General features: G+C 41.9%; 1 protein-coding gene across 1 annotated transcript in view; it reads right to left on the reverse strand.

Annotated features, from left to right (window-relative positions):
• CASZ1 (castor zinc finger 1) overlaps positions 1-21039 on the reverse strand; it is a 274404-nt gene extending 253365 nt beyond the window's left edge. The window contains exons 1-2 of the mRNA XM_077249665.1: positions 20907-21039; positions 20158-20279 (exon numbers count right to left, since the gene is read on the reverse strand). The gene's annotated coding sequence lies outside the window, so the exon portion shown is untranslated. The remainder of the gene's footprint in view (positions 1-20157; positions 20280-20906) is intronic.
• Positions 21040-23816: the final 2777 nt, after the last annotated feature.

A 23816-nucleotide genomic window follows, 5' to 3' on the forward strand; every position in this document is an offset into this window, starting at 1 on the left:
CTATGGTGGTGACGGTGGCATTTCGGAGATCAAATTGTCTAGCCTTTAGTCACCAGATCCAGTAATGTGAATGGAGCCTTATAATCGGCAGCAATCAGTTAAAATAAAAATTATTTTGATTACCTAACTTGACTTCAGCCAGAGATATCTTTACTGTGAAAATGGAAAATGCTTTAAAAACATCTAAACAAGCCTGAGGGACCAGTGTCACAAGACAACCTATAAAATACTTTTAACAAATATTCCTGGCGCTGTGTGAAATCCCCCCGGCATGGCTGGGGAGCAATTTATCCTGCTCAAGGTCTAGAATAGCAGAGACATAAATGAAATGTCCAACATCTTCAAATTTGCATTGTAAAACCATCCTTCAGCTTCCTTGAAATAAATTTTACTATTTTATTAGTGCAAACAACATGGTAATAAAACTCTAATACAGATCCTTGTAGCAGAGGGATGAGCGAAAATTAACAAAGACCAAACAGTGTCGGCTATTACATTCAATTACCTTTTTGCTTAAGATTTACATTCTCATCTCATAATCTCCATACATTTTTTACCCATTTCCTTCACTCACTGGAGACCTAAAGTACACTTACTTAAACCTTCTACTGAATATAAAGCTTCGCCTGTCTCTGAAAATGAGACAAGTGCTGGGAACTTCATTATTTTGCAGAAAAATGTGGCAAAAGTCCAATTTCACGTGCTATCGGCAAAAGAGGAAAATATAAGGCTTCATTCACGCAGCCGAAGGAGCCAACCATATGCTTCGTATCAAAAAAACGGACTGGAGAAAATCCCAAGACTATCCCTGCTCTCTTCTAGATGGAATTTAATCCATTCTTGGCCCACATCATTCGGCAATCATAAAGACCACATATATAGTCGATGCCCAATGACCAGAGCATGATGTGCTAAATCCCTGCGAAATCCAAAACCTGAAAAACTAGTATGCAAAAATACTGATGGTGTGATCCATTCTGCAGGTTCAATTAACAGGCTCACAATTTTACCAATCATTTCTTAATCCCCGTGTAAGACTCTGCCCTCTTTGACCCAGGACTAGGAAAATCATTTTTTTTGATTGTGGATCAATTTTGGAAAACCCCTTTACGCATGTTTGAGTCAACATGTATGAAATAGTTGGATTTTTTTGTCGATGTGATTCTAAGATGATTGAAAAGAATTTCTCAATTTAAAATTTAGAATTCGATAACTGGATGTCTCCAAAACAAATACTTCAATGTTTTTCTGATAGAAATCTACGATATGGCAATGAAGATCTGATCTAAGCAGTGAGCAAATGACTCGATGCATCTTCTGAATCTGGTATTCTTGACTGTCTGCAGACTCCGTGATTGGCCAGTCTTGTGATAAATCGGAGAGTTTGATTAGATCCATACGTTCTGATGTGGTTAATTTGTCCAAAAACTGAGATCCAACAGGATTTCGTCCACACCTGTTCTAAACACTTCCCCCAGGATGACTGATTACTAATTAGTCCATACACGTGATAAAGCTTCTCTACAAGACTTCTGTATTGATGAAGACCTGATACAACCCTTGTAATCAATATAATCAATCCAGAGAGTCACAAACTGGCAGGATAATAACTGCTGCGAGCTCCATCTAAGTACATAAAAGACTATTAACATGGCACCGAAACAAACAAAATGAGCAACAAAAGGCTGAAAAGTGAACTGATATTTACAAAAGATTTTTTTGTCATTTGCGTTTGGTTAGGATTTATCCCCCATGAAAGGGTTTCTCTTTGTTTTACATTATATTTAAACAAAAGAAAGTTTGTCAGAGTTTTGATATTTCTTGGGATCTGTCCGAGTTCCACCTTGTTTTTTCTTTTTTTTTTTTTTGTCTTATGTGCAGCTCCACCCTTGATAAATAAAGTGAGTAGACTGGCAAAGGCTGGGAAAGCAAAATACAGCAATCTCAGAATTTGTGACTATGTTTTCTTTCATCGGGCTGAAGTTTTAAGCAAAGGACAAAGGGTGATATTGAAATAGTACAAGTCACTCTGACTCACAAGGACAAGTCGCCTTATAGTCAGGTGTAGGCATAAAAGCTGTTCAGGCCTTGGATGGTTGAAAAACAAAGTCAGGGATGGATGAGGGAACAAAGCTACATTTATTCCAAAAAAATGCACCACAGTATCAAGCAAAAATTACCTGATCTGTGTATGTTACTGTTCAGAAATCCCCATTATGTTGACACGTTATGGTGAACGCTTTATAAGTTTATTAAAATCGGTATACCAAGAAAGAAAAGCAAACATGTGCAGTACTGAAAGTCAAGGAGGTGTCCCCAAACTGAGTATCCCTTAGTAGGTACTGGAGTTGTGTTGAATATGGAACACCTCTGATGGGCTTCATACATAAGAGACCTGGACAATGTGCGGCCAGAGGGCCACATCCGGCTCTTCGGCTGTTATAGTCCGGCCCACAGACCGAAACAGTTGGAAGGGCTGAACACTGTGCCCACGGGCCACACCATGCTGCTGCAATCCCCCACCCTGCATTCCGAATACATAGGAAGCAGTGAACATAATGGTGGAGGAGGAAGCCATTGGCTCCTTATTCCACCATTCAGGGCATGAGACTGAGTCAGCAGACGTTATGTCGTCACTACATTGCGTCTGCTGAGCGGAGTGTCACTGAACACAGCAAAGAATGGAGCTGAACATCCGGGGGACGGGAACAATGTGAATGTGTGTGTTTTTTTCCCCTATGTGTGAATGTGTGGGGACTCATACTGTATATAGGGGTGCTATGTGTGGGTTTCATACTGGATATAGTGGGGCTCATATTGCATATAGGGGGCTGTGTGTGGGCTCATTTGGTAGTATATAGGGACAGTATAATGGCGAGAGAAAGAACCCTACAGGACCCCCTATACTCACCCCATTTAAGGATAAATGGTCATCTTAACAAGCGAGTACGATGGAAACTGGACTAAAACCTAACAATGCTTCATTATCTTTTAGGAATACATGTACATTGTTATTAAACTAATATTTATTACAACGATGATCAGATCTACACTATAGTACACCAAATATTTTGGAGGCCTGTTTTTTTTTTTTTATTTCAGTCCATCAGTTTCAGAAATACAAGAGAAGTAGGTGGATATGAAAAACACACTGAAACTTGGGGAATATTAAAGTTAATAAAAAAGTAATTTACACTGCTTAAATGTAATTTCAGCTGCAGCGTTAAATCATATATAATAACATCACGGTGATCATGTTCTGTGTATGAGCTTTGGATTGTGAATATCTTGAGTAAAAATGACAGATCTGTAAGGAGTATGTTCTCACTGCATTAACCTTAATCCTTCAAATAAGGAGAAAAAAAAAATAAAGCTTTTTTTTCAGTGGGTTTATCTTGGCTTCACTTTGAGCCCATCCATTGATAACGCATCGCATTATTTCAAGGAAAAGACAACAAAAGGTTTTACATAAAAGAACAAGAACATATGCCCCATCAAACAATGGCAAACCCCGTGACTCACAGTTTAGCAGACATTTGTGTACGATGATATTTGCCCGCCTCCCCATCTTCATAAAAATTACTTTAGAACACGGTGTACTCCTGCTTCATCCCAGTTAACAGGAAAAGACCAAAGGTTTTATGTAGAGAGGTTTACGTGAATATTCACAGCCAATAAAACCTACAAAAAGCTTGTGTGACCCTCCTGAGATCCATATATTTCATCCATAGGCAACAGATTGGAATTGTAGACTTTATATATACTTTTTATATAATCGAGATCACCTTTAGAGTCATCTTCATAGGCCGGCACTAGACCTTGTATTCACCCAGTGGTAATTGGGCATAAAATAAACAAACAAAACAGTAAGTACGGTAACTTTATTGAATTAATAATATGACGGGGATTTTACCTAATCCCTTTTTCTTTCCCAATCCCATGACTCCTGGTCACAACCCCCTATGTCCCAACCACTCCATGCAGCTGGGCTAGAACATATGCTATTTATTGTGAAGGACATATCACACATGATTAATGGGATATCATATAATAATAATGGCGAGCTACTGAATGGTGGTCAAGGAAGATTTAGTGCCACCATTAAAGCATTAATGCATACAAAGGGGAAAAGTACAGAATAGCATTAGTTCTGCTGACAATGCGTCACTACAAAAGTTTTTCAATCAAAAGAAAATAAATATGCAAAAAAAAGTGCAACTTTTTTTTTCATATAAGAGAATTTCACACCTAGAAATGTTGGCTCCTCTGCAGTGATAAGCCCATACAGCAGTTTATCAGGGGATGACACCTTCTTGATTGTTTTAATTCACTTAGCAGAGGAAGATGACATGAAGCATGTAAGGACATCCAAGGAAATTCACACAAGAGCAGATGCTTGCTGGCTGTTTGTACACATTCGTACCCTGGCTCACTCTCACATGACCTCATATGATCTCCTAATGCCTCACCTTCTCAGTTTCAGTACCACGGCCTAGTCACTGGTTTAGCGAGACCGTCCCCACTCATGGCTGAGGTGTGTGGATAGGATTACATCAGGTACTGCAACCCAAACAAGAGCAATGTGACTTGTGAACACTTTGCAACATAAGAACAGGTGTGCGTCTGAAAAGTGTCAGTAAACCACCAAGCGGAAAAGTGAAAACGGAGCGTCTTAAAAGTGACTGGAGATTACAGTCTCTGCTGAAAAGTCAGTAGCCCCAAAGAAAGAAACTAAAAACAAGACGTCAATGCAATAAAAACGCAACTTAGCCTATCAATCCCATGGGAGCTTTCATTTGATACCACTTTGTCAGTGAGCATATTTGACAAGATTAAACCCTATGGAAACTCAATTCCTTACTATCTACATTGACTTATTTTTTAGTTATAGAAACTAATACAAAATCTACAATGCTACAAATATAACAAAGGTGTGAGAAATGGTGAGCAAAGGCAGTCCTCCTATTGAGTGAGGCTGCAAGTCAGAATAATTCTAGCAAACAAGCCCAAGTCACGTAGAACTGACAATGAACCGGAGGAGACTTGGAGAACCACAGAACCCCGTCCGACACAACACAAGCACTGGCGTAGGAACCCACTATAAACTAATTACAGAATTATTATCGATTGTGCGGGTCTAACTTCTGCTCTGGGCAGGGGGACATTCAGAAAAATCTCCTTCGTATCACGATGCTTGGACAGGCAAGGTCTACTAGAGCGACTGCCACTCTTGGGCCATTTTCCCACTTTCGGAAACAATGGTTCTCTTCATGTATTCCCACCGGTCTTTGCACAAGACTATACTATGGCAATCTGCTCCAATTATTGCATTTTGTACATGCATGTGTCTTTTACACCTTTTTCTGATATGTTCTTGTTGCAGACTAGACACAGCATTTTTAAAAAAATAATAATATTTTTAGTGCAGAAACTGAGAATTGTGTCTTGATCTGCATTGTATTTCAGGGTATCAAAACACCAAAAAACGCAGAGATCAAAGATCACTAACTGCACAGAGTCGAGGGGTTTTGATGAATTCATAACCACATTGCTTTAATAATTAAATGCAGATTTTCCGCATAAAAACAGTGTTTCCATAATGTGTGAACTTGGCCTTATGGTAGTTCCTGTCCTGGCTTATAATACCCACATCCCTTAGTAATGGCCTCCCTGCATTTACAGTCATGGCCAAAAGTATTCACACCGCTGCAATTATGTCAGATAATACTCAGTTTCTTCCTGAAAATGATTGCAAACAAAAATTCTTTGGTATTATTATATTCATTTAATTTGTGTTAAATGAAAAAACACAAAAAGAATTGTCCTAAAGCCAATATGGATATAATTCCACACCAAACATAAAAAAGGGGGTGGACAAAAGTATTGGCACCGTTCGAAAAATCATGTGATGCTTCTCTAATTTGTGTAATTAACAGCACCAGTAACTTACCTGTGGCACCTAACAGGTGTTGGCAATAACTAAATCACACTTGCAGCCAGTTGACATGGATTAAAGTTGACTCAACCTCTGTCCTGTGTAATTGTGTGTACCACATAGAGCATGGAGAAAAGAAAGAAGACCAAAGAACTGTCTGAGGACTTGAGAAACCAAATTGTGAGGAAGCATGAGCAATCTCAAGGCTACAAGTCCATCTCCAAAGACCTGAATGTTCCTGTGTCTACCCTGCGCAGTGTCATCAAGAAGTTTAAAGCCCATGGCACTGTGGCTAACCTCCCTAGATGTGGACGGAAAAGAAAAATTGACAAGAGATTTCAACGCAAGATTGTGCGGATGTTGGATAAAGAACCTCGACTAACATCCAAACAAGTTCAAGCTGCCCTGCAGTCGGAGGGTACAACAGTGTCAACCCGTACTATCCGTCGGCGTCTGAATGAAAAGGGACTGTATGGTAGGAGACCCAGGAAGAGCCCACTTCTTACCCCGAGACATAAAAAAGCCAGGCTGGAGTTTGCCAAAACTTACCTGAAAAAGCCTAAATCGTTTTGGAAGAATGTTCTCTGGTCAGATGAGACAAAAGTAGAGCTTTTTGGGCAAAGGCATCAACATAGAGTTTACAGGAGAAAAAAAGAGGCATTCAAAGAAAAGAACACGGTCCCTACAGTCAAACATGGGGGAAGTTCCCTGATGTTTTGGGGTTGCTTTGCTGCCTCTGGCACTGGACTGCTTGACCGTGTGCATGGCATTATGAAGTCTGAAGACTACCAACAAATTTTGCAGCATAATGTAGGGCCCAGTGTGAGAAAGCTGGGTCTCCCTCAGAGGTCATGGGTCTTCCAGCAGGACAATGACCCAAAACACACTTCAAAAAACACTAGAAAATGGTTTGAGAGAAAGCATGGGAGACTTCTAAGGTGGCCAGCAATGAGTCCAGACCTGAATCCCATAGAACGCCTGTGGAGAGATCTAAAAATGGCAGTTTGGAGAAGGCACCCTTCAAATATCAGGGACCTGGAGCAGTTTGCCAAAGGAGAATGGTCTAAAATTCCAGCAGAGCATTGTAAGAAACTCATTGATGGTCACCGGAAGCGGTTGGTCGCAGTTATTTTGGCTAAAGGTTATGCAACCAAGTATTAGGCTGAGGGTGCCAATACTTTTGTCTGGCCCATTTTTGGTGTTTTGTGTGAAATGATCAAAGTTTTGCTTTTTGCTTCATTCTCTTTTGTGTTTTTTCATTTAAGACAAATTAAATGAAGATAATACCAAAGAATTTGTGTTTGCTATCATTATCAGTAAGAAACTGAGTATTATCTGACAGAACTGCAGGGGTGTCAATACTTTTGGCCATGACTGTAGGGTGCATACAATTACTTACAATCCTACTCTCCCCATGGCTCGGGGACACTGCACAGATTTCCTTGCAGTTCGCACATTTTCTGACCACTGGCTTATATTACCGTTAGTTGAAGATGTTGCTTAACCTGGCAGAATTGAGTAACATTGCAGCTCGGTAATGTCTGCATTATCTGGAAGATGTCACACATTAAAATATAATTATTGCATTATCGGTATCGTTCGTGCTTAGGCCTCTACCAGTTTCTCCTTATTTTATTGTTCTTTCGAAACCTTACCCCTCGAGTTGACAAGATATCTACCAACCTGGGAAACCAGAGCCCGAGCCCCAAGTTACATAAATGCCATTTCTTAACACCTAATTTTACTAAAAGTCATGCAAGCTGATCTGGAGGACAACGTCTTCCCCAGGCCTCTGATCTGCGGATGTAATCTTAGCTGCTCCTGGATGTAACTGGAGCTGGACCCTGAGCCCTGACTATCTTATATAAACGTGGTCTCTTAGCACCTAATCTTAGTAAAAGTCAGCCAGGCTGCTGCGGTGTCTTGTCGCCTTGTTGATTACAATTGGGTAGAAGAACTTCTCAAAGAATTGCAAAATCCTTATGCAACTTGGGACTGTAGACCGCAAGCACGCTGGACGTTAAAGAAACAACCTAAATTCCATCGGATCTACATTTATTATGCGATCTATTTTATCCCTGTAATCGGTCATTTTATCCTGGGAATTGACTAGCTGGGAAAAAAAAACAAACTTGTGCATTACATAATCCACATTTTTATGCTGCCCCATAATAATCTGTGGAGTTTAGTGGCCATTTACACAGAGCTGTAAAGATCACCGTCATATAAGTTACAAGACTTTTGACTTCACCATAAGTGAGGCGTTTCCTCTATTTTTCCGATCTTGACCGTTTTGCTTAGTATCCCGTCCCACTGCTTGATGGCGATAAATCCATTCACATTCAGGATTGTGCACAGACGTCAATCCAGACTGTGTGCCAAAATCTGCAATCATTCCACATGCCAGGCTTGAGCATGGTCCCATAACTACAGAAGATTTCTACATGGATTTTTGTTCATGCCATTGTAAAATAATCTAATAAGTGAGGCTTCCAATGGCTTTTTTGCACATCCACAGCAGAAACCTTACGTATCATTCTTAGATTTTTGAGGCCTATCTCAACATAAATATGTGCCCTAAATCTTCCATTACTATCTTCTGGATACTCAGCAGTACTAATCACCTGTGTCTTGCTCCAGTGAAAACCTATTAGAGATGGCACTACCTGCATCCTCAGGGGAAGTGCAGCCCCCGAATGTCATTCTGTGTAGTCCTCAAACTTATGGACACAGACATGTCTGTCTGGTGACTGCAGTTTCCATGTCAGACAGAGGTGGGAGCACTGATGTGCAGCAATAATGGTGCGCTGTGTGGCCATATGCAGAGAATGGGATTTCTGGGGTCTTTGTTAACCATCTATAAAGTCGAGGAGATGAGGTGGAAAGGTGAATGTTGCCTTCTGCATTGACGTTTATAGAGTTGTGATATTCTAGATCGTTTCCGCGACTCATATCCAGCCTTGGAGAGAGCTGCATACTGTACATCTATGATCTACTTTCTCAAATGCCAAAAGTAGTAGAAAGGGACTCCTTTTCTTCTAAAAAAGGTGAGAATCAAAGGAATCCAAACCCATAACACATTTATGTCATATAGTTTTGATTTGCTATAAATGTCTCCAATAGTAATATTTTAATTTTTTCAGGCCTTGGGAGTAGTTTACCATACAAAGGTTGCATACTCCTGATTTAAACCCTTTTAAAGAAGACAAGACATGTAAGATCACATTCTTCTCAGCTCATTGGCCAAGATTAATCACCTGACAGGTTCTATAACAGCCTGTAGGAATCAAAGTACTGTGCAAAGGTTTTCGGCAGGTCTCGAAAAAAAATGCTGAAACAATAAGAATGCTTTCAAATGCAGAAGTGATAATAGTTTATTTGTATCAATTAACAAAATGCAAAGTAAATGAAAAAAAAAAAAGAAATGTAAATCCCATCGATATTTGGTGACCATCCTTTACCTCCATCACTTCTTCTCGGTACACAGTTTTTGATGGATCTCAGCAGGAGGTTGCTCCAACTTCTTTGAGAAATGACTCCAGATCTTCTGTGGATGTCACTTGTGGAAATCCTTCTGTCTCTTCATGTGATCCTGTGAGGAAGTGGACTGCCTTACCCCATTCCTGCCCTGAAGACAACCGCCGTGTGCATAAGTGTAATGTGTTTTTATGCATCGTATGTGTACAATCCCTATGTACGGAGTTATGATAATGTGTAGAATAGCAGGGTTAATGCGGGGAACCCATGATAATGTATAAGTGTTTTATAGATAAAAGGGGGAAAAGGTTATAAGTAAGATACTGTAAGGATAAAGAATAGTTAATGTCAGGTACAGGCCCACAGATGGGAGGGCAATAGTGTTAATAAAAGGGGAAGCACTTTCTGATTAGAGGAAGTCGGTAGTAGATGAAAAGATAAGCAAGTTCAGTGGACTGCTAGGGCCAACACGAGCCTATCACTCGGGGCAGTGGATTGCCATATAATCGTTCAGTACGGATCTGTTGTTCGGGCCCGGGACTTCGAAACTGGCGTCAGGGCCATCGGGCACATCACGCCTGTGGGGAAAAATGGACACAAAGTCTCTAAAGCAGAAGGTAATGGAATCCATATGCACTGCCATCGGTGGAGAGGAAACCCTAGTATTAGTGGAGACAGAAGGAAAAGGGATGTTCGATGCAGAACGAGTGCTAGGGTTGAAATTATGTCCGGTACCGGAGGAAAACACTGTAACCTTTTGTGTCCTATCCAACATGATCCGCTGTAAATAACCATGAACTGTTGAGTAAATGTTTGACTGCTGTATGGCAATTGGTGTCCCTTGGATTGTGTGCGACGATTGTAGAAGATGGAAGCCGGGGGCTAGCGGAGTGATGCACCCCACACCTAACAGCACACTGGGACTAGGGCACAATTTTTCTGTATGGTGCAGGAGCAGCAGCTCATCCATCTTACAATCCACTAAGACTTGCTTGATAACGTTGAGATCAGGGCTCTGTGGGCCCGGATCATGGGTTAATGGACTCCTTGTTCTTCTTTACATTGAAGATCGTTTTTAAATTACAGAGTAGAGCGAGTACAAAGGAGGGCAACAAAATTAATAAAGGGTATGGGGGAACTACAATACCCAGAGAGATTAGCAAAATTAGGATTATTTAGTCTAGAAAAAAAGACGACTGAGGGGCGATCTAATAACCATGTATAAGTATATAAGGGGACAATACAAATATCTCTCCAATGACCTGTTTACACCAAGGAAGGTGGCGGACACCAGGGGGCATTCTCTGCGTCTGGAGGAGAGAAGGTTTTTCCACCAACATAGAAGAGGATTCTTTACTGTTAGGGCAGTGAGAATCTGGAATTACTTGGCTGAGGAGGTGGTGATGGCGAACTCAGTCGAGGGGTTCAAGAGAGGCCTGGATGTCTTCCTGGAGCGTAACAATATTGTATCTTACAGTTATTAGGATCTTCAGAAGGACGTAGATCTGGGGGATTTATTCTGATGGAATATAGGCTGAACTGAACGGACAAAGTCTTTTTTTGGCCTAGCTAACTGTGTTACTATGTTTGAGGTAATTTTCCTGCTGCAGAATAAACTTGGAACCCATCAAACACCTCCCTAGTGGTATTACATGATAAATAAGTATCTGCCTACATATCTCAGCATCGAGGGCAGCAAGAAATAGGCAACCTCAAAAAACGTAATAACAGAGTTTAGCCAAGGAAACTTAGTGAAGCAGATGAAAGCCTCAACATGCTACTTCTCTTTGAATTCAGATGTCCAGCAGTACCATCAGTCCAGAACTGGTAGCAACAAGTGGGACCAGCTACAGTAGGAACCAGTGGCAAACAAGTGAGACCAGCTACAGTAGGAACCAGTGGCAAACAAGTGAGACCAGCTACAGTCAGAAGAAGTGGCAGTGGAACTAGCTACACCCATCTAATATTCAAAGAAGTCTGGCCAGAAGTGGTCTTCATGCTGGAAAATGCCATAAATTTGTCATGGAAACAAAGCCAAGTGAACTGGAGTGCAAAAAAAAAAAATGGCAGTAGTTCTCTGGACTGGGGACACACAATGTGAACAAAAGAAGTTTGTTCCCCAAAAGCTAGAGAGTAATACAATAATGAGCGTCTGTAGGAGCAGTGACACATTGTGGAGGGTCAAAGAGGTGTTTGATTGGGAGTGGGATCACATGAAGAGACAGAAGGATCTGCACAAGCCTCATACACAGAAGATCTGGGGTCAGTTCTCCAAGATGTTTGGGAACAACCTCCAAGATGAGCTCCTTCATAAATTGTGTACAAGTGACAAAGCACTGATGAAGGAGAAGGGCGACCGCACCAAATATTGATGGGATTTACATTTATCTTTATGTTAGTTAATTTTTATCAACAAAATGTAAATTAAATTATTAAAACACTCCTATTTTTTTTTTTTACAGCATTCTTAATTTGCATTTTTTTTTTCCAAACCTGCCTAATACTTTTGCATAGTAGTAGCAATTCTCACCCCACAGTGGAGTATACTTCACGATAAGTACTTCATTCCACACACGACATTTAGCACCTATACAACCAAGCATTAGTCCTTCATCATCCTCCTGTGTCTGTAGTGACTGCTCGGTCCCACTTGCTACTCTTTACGCTAAAGCTCTGCTGCTGTGTATAAGTACAAGCTCACCATTAAAAACCGATCATTACAGCAAGAAAAGAAGTGATCACAAACTAAGCAGCTGAACCATCAAAGGGCAAAAATAAAGATATGAGGTAATAGTCATTCAAGCTCAAAAGTGTCATACAGTCAAATAAGCATGAATAAAGGTAAGACTAGGGCTGAGCATAAATAGGATTTTCCAAGTTCAGCGCAAAAAAACAAACAAAAACACAACGACATTAACCAGGAAAGGGATGTGCTAAAATACTAGCAGAACCTTTAAATCCCCCGTGTGTCCCTTACAGCGAATCACAGCACTCTACAATCACACAGTCATCACCGGGCAACTTGAACAATCACTGGCGGGATGCAACGAAAAGATGAAGCTGGAATAGCGGAGAATTTAACACATTTAATACAATTCACCTCGTTGGCCATTGTTTTTATTGTATTTATTGTTTGTTGACCTTGGAAAACCCCTTTAAATCTGAATAACCACATTATTCCCTATGGAGAGAGAAAAAAAAAAAAAAATGTACTGATTTTGTTTTTTTTCAACGGATCTTAGATCGTAAACGTGACTTAAAGCAATATTTCCGCTGTACGACAGGTGAATGATAAAACTGAAAAATTGATAAATTCACAGATGCACAGTCTGGAAAAAAATACTACATATTTGAGCTAGGGATGTTATATACCCGAATACTTAAGGGCTTCTTTATAAAGGTCTATTAAAAAACAAAATCTAACAAGTATTACATGACAGAGGCACAATGGAGCCAGATGTGAGTGGATGCAGCTCCCGCCACTGTTTAAATATCCCTTCTAGTGCTTTATATTTCTCCAAAAAGGGAACGAGAAAAAAAAAAAAAAAAAGCGTCATTCTAATTAGATAAATCCTTTAAGCGCGTGGCCTGCAGTTCGTCATGGAAATTAACCTCCCTGAAGATCACACTAACTGAAATAAGAAACTCAGTGTTTTGGCATACTGCAGTGAAATTAGAGACCCAGGACAGCGTTTAATACACACTTTCATAAACTTACCACATTTCATCTTTCTGAATGCACGACGTCCCTTCTGAGACTCCCCAATCCAGTGCTACTGACAGAAGCCCCCAACTATGGTGGGGGAGAGGACACCATCCACTTGGAACCAGCTGCTGAAGAGGATCATGGACCAGAGAACATTTTTATTTTTGGGGAGTAAAAGCGTCTGCTTGGCCAATCTATGAAATGGCTCTCTCATGAATATTACTATGAAATTAGTGCCGTGTGACACTCTTCCCTGAAGAGGGGTCTACAAGATTCCCATCCACTTGTGGTAATTTCATTAGGGAAACTTGCTGCTACATTAAATGCACAATGTAAATGTCTAGGGGACAGCTCTCCCTCTGAAATCACCCAAAATGTGGGTGTGCGACGTATCGTCGGTACACGGGTCAAGTGTTACCATCAAGACCGAGCAATGTTTTATTTTTTGTATTCTGGTGTCCAACAGTCCAAAACTAAATACAGATAATTGAGCATGAAGTCATTCCAAAGACGCACTGATAGGGAACTTAGATTGTGAGCTCCGATGATAATGTGTGCAAACTGTAAGGCGCTGCGGAATATGTTGGCACTATATAAATAAAAAGATTTATCTACACAGTCTAATCAGACAAGGAAGGCATTGCACCAACATAACCCAAAAAAATGGTCCATCATGAGTCAGGAGCCACCTTGACTCTTTAGATAGAAGCTCAACCTCCATGACTCCTTTCAGGTGTCGATCTGTTACCCTCCAAAATAAAAGATTGGGTAGCTAGTTCCTAAGATGTTGGTATTTTTAACCGTAAGACGAGATCCACCACAATGAAATCACAAAAAATTCCCTAAGAGATTCCTTGGACTCAAATATAAAAATGGATCAGCAATAAGTTTCATGGATCTTTCCTTAGTGTGATCAAGGCTTAAAAACTAGTATATATTTAGAAAACTCAAAATATCACACTGGTAAATTATTCAGCATTTATTTTATCATCAAATCTACCATGGCCCAGTCCTGTTAGGCAGAGAACATGGGAAAATACTTTCTAAAGGCCGCTCAAAATTCCATTGGTCTTCTCAACGTAAATGGCTGGTATACATAATATATGGCATAACTGACAATCAGGTCTTGATAAGAGGGTGGTCTCCTCAAAGAGGTGGTCTTTAGAAGTGGTTTAAAGTACATTTATTTCTCTATAACCAGAAGCAGTTAAGGCCACGTAAGTGCCATCTTGTAGCTTAGTTGTATTGGCATGGGTGGCCTTTAGTACCCGTTACCCCCAATCTTTACTAATGTCGCAAGTGGGTAAGTCACCGCCTGGGACAAGGAAGAAAAAAGTTTGCCAATACAACATAAAACAGTATATTTACTATCGACAGTCTTCGACCTATGGTAGATTTCATGAAATAGAATAAATTTCTTACATAATCACCTAATTCCTATAAAGTTGGGAAGGAATTTTCCCTACAATATGACAAAAATGGGATTGTTTCACCTTCTACTGGATCAACACTATAAGACAGCAACAAACCTGAAATAAGCCTGACCAATTCACCTTACATAACTACACTTGGCCGTATCTTATCATCCACCAGGACAATGTATGCACGTATTTAGTAGCTGGTCCCATTGGGCACATCTGCAGGTCCGCTTCCGACAGTTTTTGGCATCCCTACAGTGTTTTGAAGAATTCTATTTTGGGAATCCTGAGTAAATCTATGACTGGTCCAAGCGTGTGATTTACCTGCGGAGACAAGTCCTAGGAGACCACAGACCACTGCATCATGGAAAAAAAACAAAAAAACAAAAAACAAACAAAAACTTGATGTAGACAAACTGTTCATAGACACGTTAAACGCTGGCACAAGGGGCCCCTCTTATTTTATGAAAGAAATGGAAGCTGAAAGGGCTGTAAAGCAGGATTAAAGAAAATGAAGATTATTAGTTGAAAGGGAAACCCCTTGAAGGGATCTGATCTAAAAGGACATTTGGGGGAACCAGGATTTGGAACTGAGCTGCGAAGAGAGAGGCAGCATGCGAGCAGCACGCTGAGAGAACAGACGTTTGTACAGGAATATGTTTGGGGACCAGGACCTGAACCAGGAATTACTGACAGGACACAGGGGGACCCTCAGATATAAACAATGACAGACGTTGGATGGGATGTAGAAGAAAGACGGACCCCTAGCCCCCTCCACAATATGATCCTGTATCATGCAAGTGCAGCAGCGCATCGCTCAGGTCTACCGTCTCCTTCCCGTGACCAGAGAGGATAAAGGGTTTCGACAAGAGAATAGCGTAACCATCTCATTTTTCTAATGAAACTGTTAAGTGCTTTCTCCTTCCTCAAAGAAATCTTCCACCCCTTTGATCGACATTCATATATTTCTAGGGAAAAGAGAAGCAACTTTCACTCGTGCTTCTTTCGTGGTACTTCTTGTTCACCAAGACAGTTTTTTTTAGGGCCACTTATTTTCTCTCCTCTGCCTTCTTTCCCATTTGTCCTTAAGACTCCTCTCACCTTGAGGAGTGTTAGGATTACCCGGCATTTATACTCAATGCTCCTCTTTATTCCTTAAGACTTATTAAGAATGATAATGAGCTCCAAAGGACCGTCACGTCGCGCTCCTTCCCTCTCTCTCTGTCGCTCTCTTCTCTACGTGCCTATTCTGTCAAAGGCACACAGGACAAATCAGACCAAAAAAAAAAAAAAAATCTGACAATATGGATCAAGGACACTTGAGGATTTATATTCTATAATTCCACCCTTTCTTTTGTTTTTATTATTCCTCTTCAAATTTCTCATCCCCCTCCCGGACTTTGACCGGGGACGCGAGGAGGCAGCCTGCCTAGAAAACCTCGTTAATGGGAAGCCCTTAAACGGCTGATTAATTTTAGCAAAATTTACGATGTTCTCTCTCTCTCTTATTCTTGCTTTCATTTAAGCTGCAGTATTCTGTCAAAGAGGGTTAATCTGGCTGCTAGGCTGTCTTACCTAGCACACCGCAGGACTACCTCTATGAAAGTGAAAAATGGGCAAGATATTAGGGGGTATAAAAGAACGTTTTATGCAAGTAAACTTCATCTTCTACATAAAAGAGTCAAATGCATAAAATAGAAAGATTTGAAATTTAGACAGAAAAAAAACCCCTAAATAATAAAGGCCTGGACTATTCTGAATAAACAGTATAAAAAATACTCAAATACTGCAACATTTTCTAAGATGCGGCTAAGTGATCACGCCATAATAAACGCCTTTATCGAACACGACCTTATCGACTTTCACGTTTCACTCAATGCATATTAACGTGCGTGTTAACCGACGGCTTCTATCGAACAGGACAGACAAGTGTCAATGTAAAGTGCCCAGTTCTGTCGACATGGATATAAATAAGACTGCAGTGCTGCTCACATTGCCGGACCGCTGGCTAGCATGGGGCTACCGTAAGGAAGATACCAAGCATGCTGCACATTGCACTTGACCATTTCAACCAGACGACGGCAACTCCACTTTTTAATTGCCGCCTGTGGTCAATGATACCGAATGGGGGTGTAAACATGAGTGACAGATGGGACAGCCAGGAACAAGTGCATTCTTCTAAAGCAACTCAGGCCATAGTAGGTTTCATACAGTGACCACAAAATTCCTCATGGAAGGAGACCAGAAGATAAAAGATGGGGGGGGGTACTACACTGGATGGCAGATTTCTTGAAAGAAGAGCTCGGCTTCTAAATAAAAGGAATACAAACACAAATTGCTAATCCCACTAAACCGTCCATATGGATAGCTGGGTTAGCTAGATAAAAGATTAAGGGTTTTAATAAGGAAGCGGCTGCTAGCGCAGTCATTTCACATACAGGGCACTTGAAGTCACTGAGACAAACCTTTAAAAAGTTTGTGTGGATAATTCCCCAACGTCCTTTGGCGATAACCTCGGGTTTGCATAGGAGTGGCTGCATTAGCGTTATGTTGGCTGATTTACACCCACTACTGACTGTACTCTCGCCCCCCTGTCTTGTAAACATTTCAATTAAGAGCTGCTAAAATGAACACGGCTACTGAAAAAAAAAAAAAAAAAAAAAAGAAGAAGAAGCCTCGATGTTCTAAGTTCCATGGGGAGGATTTCACTGTAAATTCCTTCAGGATGCTGCCGCCTCAATTCTGTTCTACAACTGAACACTTCTACTTACAGGGATTTCCTGCACCACAAACCAAACTGCTAACCGTGTAAGGATGACAACCTCGTCTGTCTGAAAGCTGACACTACAGCCTTTAAAAGAAAAAAAAGAAGAAAACAAGACGTCGACTTTGCCACTAAAGTATTGTCATGTTATAACTAATTTTCTTGTGTCACTGTGTTATAAAAAAAAAAAAACATAAGGGGGGAGATATGACTTTCCCTGAATGATCTGTTTAACCTAAGCCAGGGAGGAAAAAAAAAAAAAAGAAGTCATTAATTACTTATGTGAGCTATTCCTTCACAAAGACAATAAACCTGCCTGGTCGCCATGGATATGACATATTTGCTCTGAAAACAACACAATAATTAGCAAAGGGGAGAGATCCGAGGAGAATATGCAAACTCCTGAGTTTAAAGCTGTACAGCCTTTTTGTTGTGTGTGGTTTTTTTCCTAACTTGTCATTTCTACATCGGAACCAAATGACATAAACAAATACAAACAAAATTAATCATTAAAGGGGGGGGGGGGGGGGGAAGAAAAAAAAGAACACACGGCAATATCTACACAGTAACAAAGTAAAGCAGAGAAATTAGAGAACAGCAAGAGACCTTCCAGAGGGATGAGGGCTGGGAGGGAATAGGGTTTGGTTCCTGGTGATGGCCAAGACCAGATCGGATCACACATTTACACATCAACTGTGATTCAGATTTTATCGAAAGAGAAAAATTACTGCAGAATCTCCTAATGAAGTGAACCATAAGATGCAGACCCCTTATTATGAAAAAAAAAAAAAAAAAATAGTTTTCAGTCATTTTAAGGGATGTCTACAGCATATGAAAGATGAACGTTAACACTCATACACCGCAGGCACACATGTACACGAAAACACACACAAGGCAGACACACGGACTCATACATACACTGCAACACGCAGATATTGAAATATATATATATATATATATATATATATATATATATATATATATATATATATATATATATATATATATATATATATATATATGTATATATACATATACACACACACACGAAGACATACAGCACATACACAAGGCAGATTCACGCACTCATAGTTACTCATGCATACACAGATATATATATATATATTTATTTTATATCCCTATACACACACACATAGATTTACACACACATGCACACTAAAATATACCTACACCAGGGACACACTCACCTGTTGTATACAGACACACAATACAAATACTCTTAGATGAACACACACTACAAACTAACCCCACAGATAATCTTCCATACACACCAGTACATTGAAACATACATGTATAGACACACAACAAGTGTATACAAAAATATACCTACACCAGAGACACACTCACCTGCTTGTATATATACACACACACACACACACACACACACACACACACACACACACACACAATACTGATACTCTTAGATAAACACACACACTACAAACTAGCACCAGATACTCTCCCATACACACACCAGTACATGGAAACATACATGTATATACTAAACATACATGTTTTTCCGACATACACCACATAGACACAAATCTATACTCTTAAGCACACCATGTAGAAACACAACTGACAAACAGGAAAATGGAAACAGCATATAAACAGATACTGGTGTACATGCAAAAAGATACACAATCACCCAAAAAGTACACAGCACCTCCATAAATGAGGCTGTGCAGACAATACACTGTCTTCAGCCATTCATCTTCCGGTTACACGAGTCTCGTCAAGTTCATAATTGAGAGTTTGTGGATTCCCTATAAACTTGGATAATACAGGAATAAAACACCCAGATCTGAGCGTTCACAGCTCGGACCAGGGGCAGCTTTGAAGTTGTTTATACATCACAAGGATTAAGTATAAAACAACATTATAGCCAAAGAGCTTTGTTTTTATTGCTAAAAATTCCTCATTTAGGTCAAAACGAGCAGATCGTGGAAACCTTATTCATAAGAAAAAAATATATATATATTGTTTTTAAAGTTCACTTCTTTTAAAACAATAGTTCTTTGCCAAAGTCTTTGATCTTGAAAGGTTTTTGAGATTTTCAGCTGGGGGAGAGAAAAATGATCTATTTTAAATAATGATGCAACTTGAGGATCAAAGCCGTGACTTTGTGTCAGCCATAATAAGCTCGGCTTGGCACAGAGCGGAGAGTGTAACCTCCCTCCTATAAAACAAAATAGATTGTGGACTCAAACCACCTTGGAAAAAAACTTCACAGCTACTGTCTGCAAACATCAAACTGGCCCTTTAAAATGCCCCGCCGCCGGTGCTATACACAGTGTGATTTCTGAAGGAGATCCGTTGACATCTCTATGGAAACCAGCAACAGATTATCATCAACAGAATAAATAACTAGTCTAATAAATTAAACAGGAGAAGGCACGAGATCGCAGAAACTTGATTACTCCGGGTTCAACAATATTCCCCATAAAGTGGCTTCTTCAGCTGACGCTGGAGCGGCGGAGGCAGCGGTGGTAACGCTTCCCATAGGAGCAGCATTAAATATCAGAATCAAATAATAGCACTAAATGTAACAGGACCACAATGCGGAGTGTAAATCCTGATGGACGGATGGATGGATGATATATAGACAGATAGATAATAGAGCTACGAGATTATGAAAAATAGATATTAAAGTTTACCAAAGTGTCAGTAAAGTATCAGTAAACTTCCCAAAATGCACTTGGTAACAGAACATTGAGGACTTGCCCCCCCCCCCCCCGTTGACCATCTCTGGTGGGGGGCATGGGGTGTCACCGCCGCTCATGCTCTCTATACAGGATATAACACCTATGTTGTAATGTGGGGGTCGGGTACTTACTGGGGTGTCGTCGCTGGGTTTCGTCCTCCGCTCTCAGGGCCCCCCGGGCAGGGGCAGCCGGTCACTTGGGGTAAACGTCCCTCCTGGCATCAGATGTCACCGCACTTCACACAACTTCCAGCCTTTTTTTTCCCCACAGAAACATAAAAAGGAAAAGAAACAGAGGAATCCACCAGGTTCCAAAAATCTTTTTTTTTCTCTCTCTTTAATAAGTCAACGCCCCAAAGAGTGTTCTGTGCCCGGGCGGCGAGTGACAGATCGGCGGCGAGTGACAGACCGGGCGGCGAGTGACAGATCGGCGGCGAGTGACAGATCGGGCACCTGTTCCCTGTCCCGGGCTCAAAAATAGGAGTGTGACATTGACCAAAAATGCACGGTTACCCTCCCGGCCGCACGCTCGGTGCACACACCCCCTGGGCGAGCCGCCCGCCTCCTGCCCAGCCGTGCCGGAGCCTCACTGCGCCCATAGCAACCCGTGCTGCCACCGAGCCCCGGACAGCCCACGTGCAGGGGACGGGCTGCTGCTGCAGAACCGCTTTGGAGTGACTGACGGCCAGCTGGCAGCTCTCGGTGCCCGGGGAACTTTCCGCACTTTCTGTAGTGAGCAGCACCGGGCACGGGGCTGCTGGCAGCTGTCACTCTCCGGGCTGCACTCACTCTCCGGCTGTCGCCCCTCAGCACACGGAGCCCATGCCCCCTGCCCCGGCACAGCCCCCCGGGCACGGCGTGCTGCAGCCCCGGGAACTTACCTGCACTTGTGCGGCTTTGGGTGACTTTCCAAGTAAAGGAAAATGTGTGTTTCGGACGTCGGCTCCGCGCATGCGCCATCTAACTTGCCTGATCCTGGGGTTTTATTATTGAATTTTCCTATTTCTAACCAGGCGGCCGGGGGCGGAGCACGAAACCCGGAGCGGAGCCAGGAAGACGGGGACTGGGACCGGCCGCAAAACCCGGAGCGGCCGCCTGTGACCTCTAGTGGCGGCACACTGCAGCCGGGGACTACAGGGCTCAGCAGGCGACACCGCCACCAGGTGCTGTGGGACTGTGCTCCAGCATCCACCTGCTACACTGTACCGGAGCCCCGGGCTCAGCTGTGGTCAGGGTCACCCAGCAGGGTCCCTCCATGCAGGCAGATGACTGGGGAGGAGGAATAAGCCCCCAGGACTCACAGTGGGCACACCAGTCTATCATTTATTTCTATCAGTCTATACATTGATACCTCAGTTCTGCCACAGTCTATATCATCTTTACCGGACTCCAGTCAGGACTGTTTCATTACTGATATTACAGGTCCTTGTAGGACAAGATTCAAGAGATTTTGTATTACTCCGATGCTGAGAAATCAAGCATTCACTCTATATGCAAATGAGCCTGGAAGTGCATTGGGGGCATGTGTGAATTTTCCTAGCGCGTATGAACACGCCCACCATGCACTTCCAGGCTCATTTGCATATGGCTTTATTGCTTGATTCATAAAACATCACTGTATAGTGAAGCTGTGGGAGTGGCCGGTAGACACGGGCAGAGGCGGTTATTACAGTCTCTGCCTTTTTCACCTCTGTATACACAGCGCGAGTAGACAGTAAGAAGACGCACTGGAGACATAGTGAGGCCGCTGTGCAGCCAGAAGGCTGTGTGGTCACTGTCACCTGGGCTAATGTACCAGCCCCAGTTACAGGGGAACTCGGGATTAAAGGGAAAAGTATTTAAATATTGGCATTCCCCCCAAATGTCAGAAAAGACAAGAGAAATAAACAAAAAACACAAGTAAAAAATAATTTAAAAAAAATGTCAAGCCAAATCAATGTCACTAGCCACGACTCTGTTGAAAAAAAAAGGATATATAACAATAATTATTACAAAAAGGGAAACTAAATGTATTTCAATAGTTCTTTGACATACAGACATACGGTATTTCTTTTATTTGAATATCTAAATGAGATTTTTTTTTTACAGCTATTTAATCCGCAAGTAGGAAAAACAATTTTAAAGGGAACCTGTCACCCCCAAAATCGAAGGTGAGCTAAGCCCACCGGCATCAGGGGCTTATCTCCAGCATTCTGTAATGCATTCTGGAATGCTGTAGATAAGCCCCCGATGTAACCTGAAAGAGGAGAAAAAGGTAAGATTATACTCACCCAGGGGCGGTCCCGTCCGGGGTCCGATGGGTGTTGCGGTCCGGTCCGGGGCCTCCCATCTTCATTCCATGACGTCCTCTTCTGGTCTTCACGCTGCAGCTCCGGCGCAGGCGTACTTTGTCTGTCCTGTTGAGGGCAGAGCAAAGTACTGCAGTGCGCAGGCACCGGGAAAGGTCAGAGAGGCCCAGCACCTGCGCACTGCAGTACTTTGCTCTGCCCTCAACAGGACAGACAAGGTACGCCTGCGCCGGAGCTGCAGCGTGAAGACCAGAAGAGGATGTCATCATAAGAAGATGGGAGGCCACGGACCGCGACGCCCATCAGATCCGGCCGCAGCGGGACCGCCCCTGGGTGAGTATAATCTTACCTCTTTTTCTCCTCTTTCAGGTAACATCGGGGGCTTATCTACAGCATTCCAGAATGCATTACAGAATGCTGTAGATAAGCCCCTGATGCCGGTGGGCTTAGCTCACCTTCGATTTTGGGGGTGACAGGTTCCCTTTAAAATGGTTAATTAAAAAATAGCCAAAATGATGAGCGTTTACCAAAATATATTTCTACCTATCGCACGTCTGCTTTGTCTCATACATTAGGGCAGGTGAGATAGTGGGACCGCTCACGATTTTCCCATTAGAGGGGAAAAGAAAAAAGATTGGACAGACTACGGCCACGGTCACACTATCGGTGTCTGATCAATATTTTACATCAGTATTTGTTAGCCAAAATCAGGAGAGGATCAATCAGAGGAAAAGTGTAATAGAAACACATCACCACTTCTGGATATTTCACTTCTGATTTTGGCTTACAAATACTGATGTAAAAACTGACCAAATACTGAACGTGTCCTAAGGGTGAGGCCTTGTATTAAATGAAGGGAAATCTGCATGTGTTCACCGAATCATGCGGATTTACTGCATTCAATACATTGTATTGATTACATTTCTGTTGTGGAGACTAGTGGCTCCGCAAGAGAAATTGATATGCTGCAGTCCTGAAAGATGCACCGCATGTCAGTCTCCGCGGGTGATCCGCAGGCGCACATCCACGATTAGTGAACATGGGACTACTAGAAATCCCATCCACTATGCTGTAACATCTGGCCGCTGCGGCATCAAAATCGCAGCAATTTCTGATCTGGGCACATACCCACCTTGTTCACAAGAAGGCAATATAAAAACCACAGCAGCGCCTGGCTGCTATGTGAATGTCATACCTGGCCTCACCCTAAAGTGTATTCCCAGCTCCCATCTTGTTCATTCATAGCATGGCCAAAGAATATGCCATAAATAGATACGGGTCTATATCCGCCAACATTCTTGCCAATTTTTGTAACTTCTATGCAAGAGAAAGGAGAGAGCTCAGCGTGCACGAAAAGTTCTCAACTGACAGAAGCGCACAACTTAGAGTAGATGGGGCCTGTATCACATATTTATAGCAAATCTTCTGCATATGTTATTAATGTAAAAGATGGGGAGAACCCTTTGATGATTATAAATATAGATCTGGTAATTGACATGCCCT

Source organism: Ranitomeya variabilis, chromosome 4 (assembly GCF_051348905.1).
Source record: "Ranitomeya variabilis isolate aRanVar5 chromosome 4, aRanVar5.hap1, whole genome shotgun sequence".
Classification (NCBI taxonomy): Eukaryota; Metazoa; Chordata; class Amphibia; order Anura; family Dendrobatidae; genus Ranitomeya; species Ranitomeya variabilis.